At 55.0% G+C, this 13,008-nt stretch overlaps 2 pseudogenes; both read left to right on the top strand.

Moving 5' to 3' along the window:
• Positions 1–3,044: 3,044 nt before the first annotated feature.
• On the top strand, positions 3,045–5,260 carry LOC133053575 (testis-specific Y-encoded protein 1-like; annotated as a pseudogene).
• A 4,763-nt stretch (positions 5,261–10,023) lies between these two features.
• On the top strand, positions 10,024–12,239 carry LOC133053572 (testis-specific Y-encoded protein 1-like; annotated as a pseudogene).
• The last annotated feature ends 769 nt before the right edge of the window (positions 12,240–13,008 follow it).

Raw genomic sequence — 13,008 nt, 5'->3', positions numbered from 1 at the left:
TTCCCTCCTCTGGGGTCTTGCCCTTGGCTGTAATGCCAGCGTGGCAAAGCTGACAGTCTGAAATTGAGGGTGGATTCTGGCAGTCTCGCTGGAGCAGAATCTCCGATTTGGTCTTAGGGGATCTGCACCATGCGAGACTAAGAGGGATCCTACTTTCCAGGTGTCCGTGTTCTTTGTCACTGGGCACAGCTTGGGACTGCCTTCCTTGGCACGTGGGCTAGGTCGGCAAGCATGGATGCCTGTCTTTCCAGAGTCCTACCCGGGCCTCGTGAGAGCAACTGAAATAAAGGCTTGGCATTTATCAAATTATTGAGGGCTTGGGTGAGATCAAGCCCTCTGGCTGCACTTGAGATAGAAATGGTGCTTTCTGCCCAAGAAGGACATGAGCTCTTGGCCTAAAAGGGCCAGTTTGCCAGGGCATCATCTGTTCAGGGACTCCGTGGGTCTGGGTAATAGTAAACTGAAGGGACTAGTTCTAGGGGTGCCACCTTCCCTTTCTGGCCTCAGATCCCATGCCGTCTACTGGAAGAGACCCTGTAGATGCATGTGCAACTTCTTCATGACATTGTATCATTCCCGGCTTGCCACAGTCTCTTGGGGCTGTTGGAGCCTTGGGCATCTCGTTGGACTTTTCCAGCTACAGGGAGGGAGCGCTGGGGGCACAGTAGTCAGGTGCACACAGAAAGTTCCAAGAAAAGGAGGAGAGGGGCCCACAGCCAGAATGCTGTGGGCCTTAATGGGTTTAGGCATGCAATGGGGCACAGACTTGACAAGGCATGATGTAGAGACGTGCACACGGAGAATGCAGTTCTCCAAGTCAGCTGAGCCCAAAGGCCCTTGTTTTCTGGTTCCCTGAAGCAAAGCACAAGTAATGGAATCATGCCAACATGACTGGTATTGTGAACCTGCACGATGTTATGGGAGAATGTGGAACACAGGCACAACTCACTCAGCTGTCCATACCGAGCACTTCCAGGCCTGCCAGACTCTCTGCAGGTCTGTCCCTGTCATGAACAATGCCAAGATTTTGTCAACATTGAGCACACATCAATAAGATAGAAGTGCAAGCTGACAGGATCAACCAGCAAGTGAAGGAAAATAACATGGACAAAGCATGTCGGGTGCTTACCAAAATCCATATTTCTGGACAAGAAAGCCTGTACCTCCACACATGTGTAAGTCTCCTCTCAGGGATGTGAGTGTGGACATGTGTGCATATTCGTGCACAGAAGCGCCTACAAGAACACTTGTGAGGGTGAGCAGTCGGAAGACACCGAGCTAGGTGACGCAAGAAAGGACATCTGAAACATGAAGGGAACATAAACTCTGGCCAGCAGAAGCAGTGAAGCCAGGGAATCATGCCCTATGATCTCACTGAGTTAGCCAGTTCTACATGGAAATAGACGCCTGCATCCCAGACCTCTGGCAGAAAGGAGAGGCAGGAAGAAATCACCTGGGCATGGTCGGTGAGTGCAGCCGAGCCGAGACACAGATTGGGCTGCAATCCCAGCACAGAAGCTGCGGTGGTTGAGCCTACAGCCCTTTGCACAAACAGCTACGAGGGCCTTGGCATCCATCTTAAGTGCTGGGCATTCTTTCCATGTCCTGGCCAGGAGCATCAGCACCCCTTGCCTTTTGTGTAAGGTTTTGGAGATACATCGACACTGGAGCATAAGCACCTGCTACGTGCAGAATCATCGAGTGTGAGACATCTCTCTTTGTACAATTTGCAGAACACAGATACCGCATATGAGGACTATAGGTAAGATGGATTAGCTGGGTCGTTTTGTTGGTAGCAGCCTCACAGCTTCAGGGCCACTTGGTAGGCTGGGATGTGTTCTCACCTGGAGAACAGAACCTCTTTGAAAGGGCCTGCATAGGGTAAACGGGCCATCGTGCAGGCCTCCGGCACTGGTGTGTCATGGAACTCAGCGTGGTGGTGTCCTTAGCCTCTCACTGGTAGGCATTCCAGCATGCTTCAGGGAATTCCGTCATGCCAATAGACTGTGACACGTTTCTCCCTCTGCGCAAGGTGTGGCCGTGCCACCAGAGTCCTGAGCAGCATTCATGTCTGCCCAGAGAGGGAAGGAGGGTCGTCTGTCCCTTCTGTGCTTCAGCAGTGACCACCCACCGTGTGCTTTCCAGTTTGAGAGAGCACTCTCCGACCCTGTGGCCCAGAACCATCTCATCTGCCGTGGGTGCGACTCATTGAGGAGAAGGGCTTGACTTCACTCCAAGTTTAAGCGTCTCTTCTGATCGCTGGTGTCCAGAGGATAGCAGAGGACCACAGTACCACTTATTGAGTCGGAGACAAAGAGACAGCATTCCTTGGTGCACACACAGCAGGATCGCCAGAAACAGTGATAGCCGTGAAGCAGAGACAAACAGAGATCTCTGCCGTATTGCTCATGTGCCCCAGAAGAGTGGAGGTCAATTGTTGCAAACGTTGAGGTTTGTACACACCCCCCGACCATCCAGACAGCAGCAGGCTCCTATCCCTGGGAGGAAAGTATCCAGCCACTTTGTGCCCCTGCCTAACATTTAGACACTCAGGGAGAGCTCCCACGGATGGGCCGTCCCATGGGACACAGCAGTGTGCTCTTTGGATTACAGAGCGAGTACACATGGCTTGAAATTCCAGAGGCCAATTCAATGCCAGCGCCTTCAGGAACGCCAGATGCAATAGCCCTGCCCTCCCTGAAGCCGAGTGTGGCCACGTCTCTGCCCTGGAGCCAAAGAAGAGAAGAAGCCACCCTCTGGTCTAGGGGCGTTTCCCTCAGGGTGCCGCCCACTACCCTCTCTGCCATTGGTCTCGATTTGACCCAGCAACCTGAGCCTGTCTCACAGCCTAGGGGTCTCGCGTGTTGGGCTGATCTCCGGGCACCCTCTCCTGGCCTTTCTGGAAGCCCTTTCTTCAACCTCAGGACACCCGCACACACCAGGCCCAAAGTGCTGCCCATTCCGATCTCACCCCACCCCAAAGTGGTAGCGAGCCACATCCGGTTACACCTGGGCCGCCATTGCGCACCACTTGCTGTGATATTATGTCCGGTCCCTTTGCATCTGCCCCAGCTCGGGGTCACAGCCATGTCCCAGAGGAGCCTGAGAGGGGGCCAGAGGAAGGTGGGAGCGTCCCGGGACTCCGGACCTTCTTAGCTGGGAGCCCGGGTGCTCAGGGGGCAGTGGCCAGGTGGCCTGCCATTGCCATGCCATGCACAGATGGGACTTTGGAGCCACCAGGTAGCACAGCAGTTGAAGAGGTCACCCTTTATGTGGTGTAGGCGGTGGAGGACAGCGGGGTCGGAGGGGGACTGGTGAACGAGACGAGGCGGGAATTGGGCGAGTGTGCCAGCTGCTGGCGGAAGACGTTATGGAGGAGGTGGAGGTTGTGGCAGATTAGGAGCGGGATCAGGGATCCTCCCAGGATCTGAAGGAGAAGACACTGGAGAAGCAGGGCCTGGAAAGACCTGGAGGCCCGAGTGAGCAGCCGGCGCCAAATGTGCTACAGGCACTGACCGCCCTGCAGTTGGAAGTGAGATCCCTGCGTGACGAAAACTGCCGGGCCTCCGTTCGCTTCATGCGAATGAACCATGTGAGAAGGATGCGTCACTTGGTTCGGAGAAGCGCCATACTGCAGGGCATCCCCGGCTTCTGGGCCAAAGCTGTATCCTTCCTGCGGCAACTAGCTGTTTGCCTGTCAGGAAGAGGAGGAGGAAGTGGAGCAAAAGCAGCAGCATGTGCAGGAGTGGGGGGTGAAGGTGTGTGGCGAGGGTAGAGGAAGGGTCGTGCAGGCCATTGACAGAAGTGTGTTCCTGGGTATTGGCAGGTTCCAAAGGCACAGCCGAGGAGTATCTGGTCAGAGCCACACCTGTAAGTGTCAAAGCCATGACTCGTGGTTTCCCCTTCAGGCCTCCGTCTGAGTAGAATCAGTACCCAGGGCCTCTAGGTCAGGATGACCAGAGAGAGTACACTAGAGCAGCAACTGCAGACATTTATTGTTGTAAATGTGGATGATCACCGGAAATAGCTCAGACGTGGACGTCTCTCTCTCTCACACACACACACACACACACACACACATTCAGACATACATATAAACACACACACACCCCAGTTTCCTTCAGATTCAATAATCACAAGGACTGCAAGTCCTAACCATGTTACCAGTGACATGCCACTACCCAGCAAACACGGGCCAGGAGGCGCGCAGCAGAGGTGAGAAATCACCCCTGCTTTTGGGTTGCAGACCACCTGAGCTGCAAAACAGCACAGGAAACCCAGAGCCATGAGCAGGTCTGATGGTAAGGCTTGGTCTCAAGGAGAGAGTCGTGGCCGGGCAAGCGCGAGTGCCAAGCAACCTTGCAGATGCTTGTTCCAGTGTCCTTCTCCAGGCCAGACTAGAGCTGTTGCCCCAGGCTCTTTTTGGCCTGGCATGTGACCTGAATGTCTCCTTGACCCAAAGCAGATTATGAACAACCCTCAAGTGTCAATCATAACCAGCGCCCAGGATGAAGATTTTCTAAGGTACATGATTGACTTCAAGGTCAGAGAGGGAGGCTGAGGATGGGTCGGTAGGGCACTTGACAGGGAGGTGGGGGATGGTGTTATTCATGGGCCTGTACTGTGAGACTTTACAGAAGCGTCATGGAGGCTGTTAAGGCCCGCCTGGGAGGCAAGCAGAGGCCCCTCGATGCTTGCACCTTTTCCTTCCTCCCTGTGCTGGCAGGTGCAAGTACGGAGCCATCCAAGGTCCCGCTGCAAGCTGATCTTCTCCTTTCGGGACAACCCGTACTTCTGGCACACGGTGATTGATAAGGAATGTTACCCTGACATCACTGGTAAACGTGGCTCCCACGGTGGTGAGTGTGGGTATGCAAGGGGGCCGGGGTTTGGGGTGTGGGTGGACGTTTCTCCTGCTGCATCTGCCCCTTTCTCCCTGTCTTTCTACAGGGTATAGGGCACGTCATTCCACACCAGTCCACTGGTTCTGGGACTTTGTATGGGGAGCACCCAGCCGCAGGCTGGACACCAGGAGCCTGAAATTTCTCAATTGGCAGTCAGGCCACAACTGCCCAGAATCGAACAGGATTGCTGAGGTGCGTTTGGTTTGGGCCTGCGCACAGTTGGCGATTGATGTTGGAGCTCTTGGCTTCTCACGGGAGGCTTAGGGGCCTGGTCAGCCCCGGGCTGACCTTGCTCTTATTGCCATCAGATCATTGGCCAGGACGCGTGGGACGATCCCCTGAAGTACTACCCCAGGGAGGAAATTTGTGCCACGAGAGGTAGCTGACAGAAACAAAGGTGGTCAGCGGGTCTGCAGGGGGACCCTGAGGGGACATCCGTTTAGAGGCAGAGGCCCTGTCCTTTCCCACAATGGAATCCTGAGGCTCATGCGAGCTGGCTCCGGAGCCTGGGATTGGGTCATGCACGTAGCAGGTGACGTGCTGAGACTGGAGGCGTGGGGACTCGGTGTGGCCGTGAGTGAAGGAAGTCTCCCTCCAAGCAGCTGTGGTTGCAATGCCAGAATCCTCGGTGATTCTGCTCGAGGCAGGGTGAATGACGTCTGTTTGTCAGAATCACCCTTTGGTCAATCGCGCTATCCCCGGCCTTCTGCTGCTCAGAAAGTTTGAGATTTTCTGGGTCCTTGCCTCCCGCCACTGCTCCTGGGATAGCCTATGACTAGAGGGTGTCCTCTCTGGGATCCCAGTGCACTTAGGTGCTGACTTTGGGGTCGTCTGTGAATTTCCACATCCACCACTTGCCGTCTCACCGCCACCACGCAGGACATGCTGGGACCGGTTTCAGGCCGGCTTCGGAAAATACGGAAGAGCTGCGGGACGAGGTGGGCAGTGGGCCCCAAGGCAAGGACATGGTGCCTACTGATGCCATTTCCCACATTGCTGGGAACGGGCATCTTCAGCTACTGACAGAGCTGTGTTCCCTGTTTGTGTTTGGGTCCACATGTCGAGTGTGTGTGTATATACACATGTGGTCTTGTGTCACCTGTGTTGATGTGGGTCTGTGTGTGTGTGTGTGTGTTCCTGGCTCAGGGCAGACGCACAGATGAAGGTGTCAGGAGATGAACTGCCAAGCGACGAGAAGAAAAGTCATGAGGCGTCCCCAGAATGAGGGTTGTTGTTCAAAGTATCTCTGCAGTGATCCTGTCCATGGTGGGAAAGAGGAACGGAGGGCCATTGATAATTCAGAGCATGGACACCTTGTGTGCAACTAGACCGAAAAAGAAAACATGTTCACATTTTCTACCGTGTTATATTGTGTATTTGGACCAGGTCGAGGTTTGGGTTGTCAGAGGATTCGTCCAGGGCAAATCAGGTGCGGCTGGGCTTTGAAACCACTGCCTGTGTACCCCTGAGTCTGTGGCAGAGTGGGCCAGCTGATGGAAATGTTGGACGTGGCTATGGCAGGACCTGTGGTGGTGAGGAGGCTAAGGTCCTGTAGAGAAAGGCAGAGACCCGGAGGAGGAGGAATCACAGAGAGCCTGCTGCCCTGGAGCCTTGTTCCACATACGTGAGAAAATACATGGGAGAAGTCCTGGGTCCGTGCTGCCAAGGATCAGCCTGTCAGGCAGCACGCTCCCTCCCGAAGGAGCACACACTGGCATGATCGAACACTACGTGTCAGCTGTGCTGAGGTAGGCTGTCCGTGTGAAACCCCAGGCAACCTAGCAGGCACAGGGTGTGAGCGTGGCATGCCGCCAGGCACTTGCAACCTCCCTGGAAGTGCAGAAATGCGAGGAGAGCACATGTGTGGGGTGTACATGTGTGTCCCTCTGCCGAGTGTGCCTGTGAGGCAGGAAAGTGGGAGGACACAAAGATGGTGGGCTGGCTGCTTGTCCCAAGGTACCTTGAGACAGTGGGAGACAAGGAGGGCCCTGGGGTCCTCTCAGAGCCTGCTGGTTTTCCGTGGTCTTGCCAAAAGACACCTCAAGGTTCGTGCTGAGCCCCCTGACGTGAATCCCTTCCCTCCTCTGGGGTCTTGCCCTTGGCTGTAATGCCAGCGTGGCAAAGCTGACAGTCTGAAATTGAGGGTGGATTCTGGCAGTCTCGCTGGAGCAGAATCTCCGATTTGGTCTTAGGGGATCTGCACCATGCGAGACTAAGAGGGATCCTACTTTCCAGGTGTCCGTGTTCTTTGTCACTGGGCACAGCTTGGGACTGCCTTCCTTGGCACGTGGGCTAGGTCGGCAAGCATGGATGCCTGTCTTTCCAGAGTCCTACCTGGGCCTCGTGAGAGCAACTGAAATAAAGGCTTGGCATTTATCAAATTATTGAGGGCTTGGGTGAGATCAAGCCCTCTGGCTGCACTTGAGATAGAAATGGTGCTTTCTGCCCAAGAAGGACATGAGCTCTTGGCCTAAAAGGGCCAGTTTGCCAGGGCATCATCTGTTCAGGGACTCCGTGGGTCTGGGTAATAGTAAACTGAAGGGACTAGTTCTAGGGGTGCCACCTTCCCTTTCTGGCCTCAGATCCCATGCCGTCTACTGGAAGAGACCCTGTAGATGCATGTGCAACTTCTTCATGACATTGTATCATTCCCGGCTTGCCACAGTCTCTTGGGGCTGTTGGAGCCTTGGGCATCTCGTTGGACTTTTCCAGCTACAGGGAGGGAGCGCTGGGGGCACAGTAGTCAGGTGCACACAGAAAGTTCCAAGAAAAGGAGGAGAGGGGCCCACAGCCAGAATGCTGTGGGCCTTAATGGGTTTAGGCATGCAATGGGGCACAGACTTGACAAGGCATGATGTAGAGACGTGCACACGGAGAATGCAGTTCTCCAAGTCAGCTGAGCCCAAAGGCCCTTGTTTTCTGGTTCCCTGAAGCAAAGCACAAGTAATGGAATCATGCCAACATGACTGGTATTGTGAACCTGCACGATGTTATGGGAGAATGTGGAACACAGGCACAACTCACTCAGCTGTCCATACCGAGCACTTCCAGGCCTGCCAGACTCTCTGCAGGTCTGTCCCTGTCATGAACAATGCCAAGATTTTGTCAACATTGAGCACACATCAATAAGATAGAAGTGCAAGCTGACAGGATCAACCAGCAAGTGAAGGAAAATAACATGGACAAAGCATGTCGGGTGCTTACCAAAATCCATATTTCTGGACAAGAAAGCCTGTACCTCCACACATGTGTAAGTCTCCTCTCAGGGATGTGAGTGTGGACATGTGTGCATATTCGTGCACAGAAGCGCCTACAAGAACACTTGTGAGGGTGAGCAGTCGGAAGACACCGAGCTACGTGACGCAAGAAAGGACATCTGAAACATGAAGGGAACATAAACTCTGGCCAGCAGAAGCAGTGAAGCCAGGGAATCATGCCCTATGATCTCACTGAGTTAGCCAGTTCTACATGGAAATAGACGCCTGCATCCCAGACCTCTGGCAGAAAGGAGAGGCAGGAAGAAATCACCTGGGCATGGTCGGTGAGTGCAGCCGAGTCGAGACACAGATTGGGCTGCAATCCCAGCACAGAAGCTGCGGTGGTTGAGCCTACAGCCCTTTGCACAAACAGCTACGAGGGCCTTGGCATCCATCTTAAGTGCTGGGCATTCTTTCCATGTCCTGGCCAGGAGCATCAGCACCCCTTGCCTTTTGTGTAAGGTTTTGGAGATACATCGACACTGGAGCATAAGCACCTGCTACGTGCAGAATCATCGAGTGTGAGACATCTCTCTTTGTACAATTTGCAGAACACAGATACCGCATATGAGGACTATAGGTAAGATGGCTTAACTGGGTTGTTTTGTTGGTAGCAGCCTCACAGCTTCGGGGCCACTTGGTAGGCTGGGATGTGTTCTCACCTGGAGAACAGAACCTCTTTGAAAGGGCCTGCATAGGGTAAATGGACCATCGTGCAGGCCTCCGGCACTGGTGTGTCATGGAACTCAGCGTGGTGGTGTCCTTAGCCTCTCACTGGTAGGCATTCCAGCAAGCTTCAGGGAATTCCGTCATGCCAATAGACTGTGACACGTTTCTCCCTCTGCGCAAGGTGTGGCCGTGCCACCAGAGTCCTGAGCAGCATTCATGTCTGCCCAGAGAGGGAAGGAGGGTCGTCTGTCCCTTCTGTGCTTCAGCAGTGACCACCCACCGTGTGCTTTCCAGTTTGAGAGAGCACTCTCCGACCCTGTGGCCCAGAACCATCTCATCTGCCGTGGGTGCGACTCATTGAGGAGAAGGGCTTGACTTCACTCCAAGTTTAAGCGTCTCTTCTGATCGCTGGTGTCCAGAGGATAGCAGAGGACCACAGTACCACTTATTGAGTCGGAGACAAAGAGACAGCATTCCTTGGTGCACACACAGCAGGATCGCCAGAAACAGTGATAGCCGTGAAGCAGAGACAAACAGAGATCTCTGCCGTATTGCTCATGTGCCCCAGAAGAGTGGAGGTCAATTGTTGCAAACGTTGAGGTTTGTACACACCCCCCGACCATCCAGACAGCAGCAGGCTCCTATCCCTGGGAGGAAAGTATCCAGCCACTTTGTGCCCCTGCCTAACATTTAGACACTCAGGGAGAGCTCCCACGGATGGGCCGTCCCATGGGACACAGCAGTGTGCTCTTTGGATTACAGAGCGAGTACACATGGCTTGAAATTCCAGAGGCCAATTCAATGCCAGCGCCTTCAGGAACGCCAGATGCAATAGCCCTGCCCTCCCTGAAGCCGAGTGTGGCCACGTCTCTGCCCTGGAGCCAAAGAAGAGAAGAAGCCACCCTCTGGTCTAGGGGCGTTTCCCTCAGGGTGCCGCCCACTACCCTCTCTGCCATTGGTCTCGATTTGACCCAGCAACCTGAGCCTGTCTCACAGCCTAGGGGTCTCGCGTGTTGGGCTGATCTCCGGGCACCCTCTCCTGGCCTTTCTGGAAGCCCTTTCTTCAACCTCAGGACACCCGCACACACCAGGCCCAAAGTGCTGCCCATTCCGATCTCACCCCACCCCAAAGTGGTAGCGAGCCACATCCGGTTACACCTGGGCCGCCATTGCGCACCACTTGCTGTGATATTATGTCCGGTCCCTTTGCATCTGCCCCAGCTCGGGGTCACAGCCATGTCCCAGAGGAGCCTGAGAGGGGGCCAGAGGAAGGTGGGAGCGTCCCGGGACTCCGGACCTTCTTAGCTGGGAGCCCGGGTGCTCAGGGGGCAGTGGCCAGGTGGCCTGCCGTTGCCATGCCATGCACAGATGGGACTTTGGAGCCACCAGGTAGCACAGCAGTTGAAGAGGTCACCCTTTATGTGGTGTAGGCGGTGGAGGACAGCGGGGTCGGAGGGGGACTGGTGGACGAGACGAGGCGGGAATTGGGCGAGTGTGCCAGCTGCTGGCGGAAGACGTTATGGAGGAGGTGGAGGTTGTGGCAGATTAGGAGCGGGATCAGGGATCCTCCCAGGATCTGAAGGAGAAGACACTGGAGAAGCAGGGCCTGGAAAGACCTGGAGGCCCGAGTGAGCAGCCGGCGCCAAATGTGCTACAGGCACTGACCGCCCTGCAGTTGGAAGTGAGATCCCTGCGTGACGAAAACTGCCGGGCCTCCGTTCGCTTCATGCGAATGAACCATGTGAGAAGGATGCGTCACTTGGTTCGGAGAAGCGCCATACTGCAGGGCATCCCCGGCTTCTGGGCCAAAGCTGTATCCTTCCTGCGGCAACTAGCTGTTTGCCTGTCAGGAAGAGGAGGAGGAAGTGGAGCAAAAGCAGCAGCATGTGCAGGAGTGGGGGGTGAAGGTGTGTGGCGAGGGTAGAGGAAGGGTCGTGCAGGCCATTGACAGAAGTGTGTTCCTGGGTATTGGCAGGTTCCAAAGGCACAGCCGAGGAGTATCTGGTCAGAGCCACACCTGTAAGTGTCAAAGCCATGACTCGTGGTTTCCCCTTCAGGCCTCCGTCTGAGTAGAATCAGTACCCAGGGCCTCTAGGTCAGGATGACCAGAGAGAGTACACTAGAGCAGCAACTGCAGACATTTATTGTTGTAAATGTGGATGATCACCGGAAATAGCTCAGACGTGGACGTCTCTCTCTCACACACACACACACACACACACACACACATTCAGACATACATATAAACACACACACACCCCAGTTTCCTTCAGATTCAATAATCACAAGGACTGCAAGTCCTAACCATGTTACCAGTGACATGCCACTACCCAGCAAACACGGGCCAGGAGGCGCGCAGCAGAGGTGAGAAATCACCCCTGCTTTTGGGTTGCAGACCACCTGAGCTGCAAAACAGCACAGGAAACCCAGAGCCATGAGCAGGTCTGATGGTAAGGCTTGGTCTGAAGGAGAGAGTCGTGGCCGGGCAAGCGCGAGTGCCAAGCAACCTTGCAGATGCTTGTTCCAGTGTCCTTCTCCAGGCCAGACTAGAGCTGTTGCCCCAGGCTCTTTTTGGCCCGGCATGTGACCTGAATGTCTCCTTGACCCAAAGCAGATTATGAACAACCCTCAAGTGTCAATCATAACCAGCGCCCAGGATGAAGATTTTCTAAGGTACATGATTGACTTCAAGGTCAGAGAGGGAGGCTGAGGATGGGTCGGTAGGGCACTTGACAGGGAGGTGGGGGATGGTGTTATTCATGGGCCTGTACTGTGAGACTTTACAGAAGCGTCATGGAGGCTGTTAAGGCCCGCCTGGGAGGCAAGCAGAGGCCCCTCGATGCTTGCACCTTTTCCTTCCTCCCTGTGCTGGCAGGTGCAAGTACGGAGCCATCCAAGGTCCCGCTGCAAGCTGATCTTCTCCTTTCGGGACAACCCGTACTTCTGGCACACGGTGATTGATAAGGAATGTTACCCTGACATCACTGGTAAACGTGGCTCCCACGGTGGTGAGTGTGGGTATGCAAGGGGGCCGGGGTTTGGGGTGTGGGTGGACGTTTCTCCTGCTGCATCTGCCCCTTTCTCCCTGTCTTTCTACAGGGTATAGGGCACGTCATTCCACACCAGTCCACTGGTTCTGGGACTTTGTATGGGGAGCACCCAGCCGCAGGCTGGACACCAGGAGCCTGAAATTTCTCAATTGGCAGTCAGGCCACAACTGCCCAGAATCGAACAGGATTGCTGAGGTGCGTTTGGTTTGGGCCTGCGCACAGTTGGCGATTGATGTTGGAGCTCTTGGCTTCTCACGGGAGGCTTAGGGGCCTGGTCAGCCCCGGGCTGACCTTGCTCTTATTGCCATCAGATCATTGGCCAGGACGCGTGGGACGATCCCCTGAAGTACTACCCCAGGGAGGAAATTTGTGCCACGAGAGGTAGCTGACAGAAACAAAGGTGGTCAGCGGGTCTGCAGGGGGACCCTGAGGGGACATCCGTTTAGAGGCAGAGGCCCTGTCCTTTCCCACAATGGAATCCTGAGGCTCATGCGAGCTGGCTCCGGAGCCTGGGATTGGGTCATGCACGTAGCAGGTGACGTGCTGAGACTGGAGGCGTGGGGACTCGGTGTGGCCGTGAGTGAAGGAAGTCTCCCTCCAAGCAGCTGTGGTTGCAATGCCAGAATCCTCGGTGATTCTGCTCGAGGCAGGGTGAATGACGTCTGTTTGTCAGAATCACCCTTTGGTCAATCGCGCTATCCCCGGCCTTCTGCTGCTCAGAAAGTTTGAGATTTTCTGGGTCCTTGCCTCCCGCCACTGCTCCTGGGATAGCCTATGACTAGAGGGTGTCCTCTCTGGGATCCCAGTGCACTTAGGTGCTGACTTTGGGGTCGTCTGTGAATTTCCACATCCACCACTTGCCGTCTCACCGCCACCACGCAGGACATGCTGGGACCGGTTTCAGGCCGGCTTCGGAAAATACGGAAGAGCTGCGGGACGAGGTGGGCAGCGGGCCCCAAGGCAAGGACATGGTGCCTACTGATGCCATTTCCCACATTGCTGGGAACGGGCATCTTCAGCTACTGACAGAGCTGTGTTCCCTGTTTGTGTTTGGGTCCACATGTCGAGTGTGTGTGTATATACACATGTGGTCTTGTGTCACCTGTGTTGATGTGGGTCTGTGTGTGT

The sequence above is a fragment of the Dama dama genome, chromosome Y, assembly GCF_033118175.1.
Source record: "Dama dama isolate Ldn47 chromosome Y, ASM3311817v1, whole genome shotgun sequence".
NCBI lineage: Eukaryota > Metazoa > Chordata > Mammalia > Artiodactyla > Cervidae > Dama > Dama dama.
Note: the sequence above shows the minus strand (reverse complement) of the source record. Positions and strands in the feature narration are given on the sequence as shown.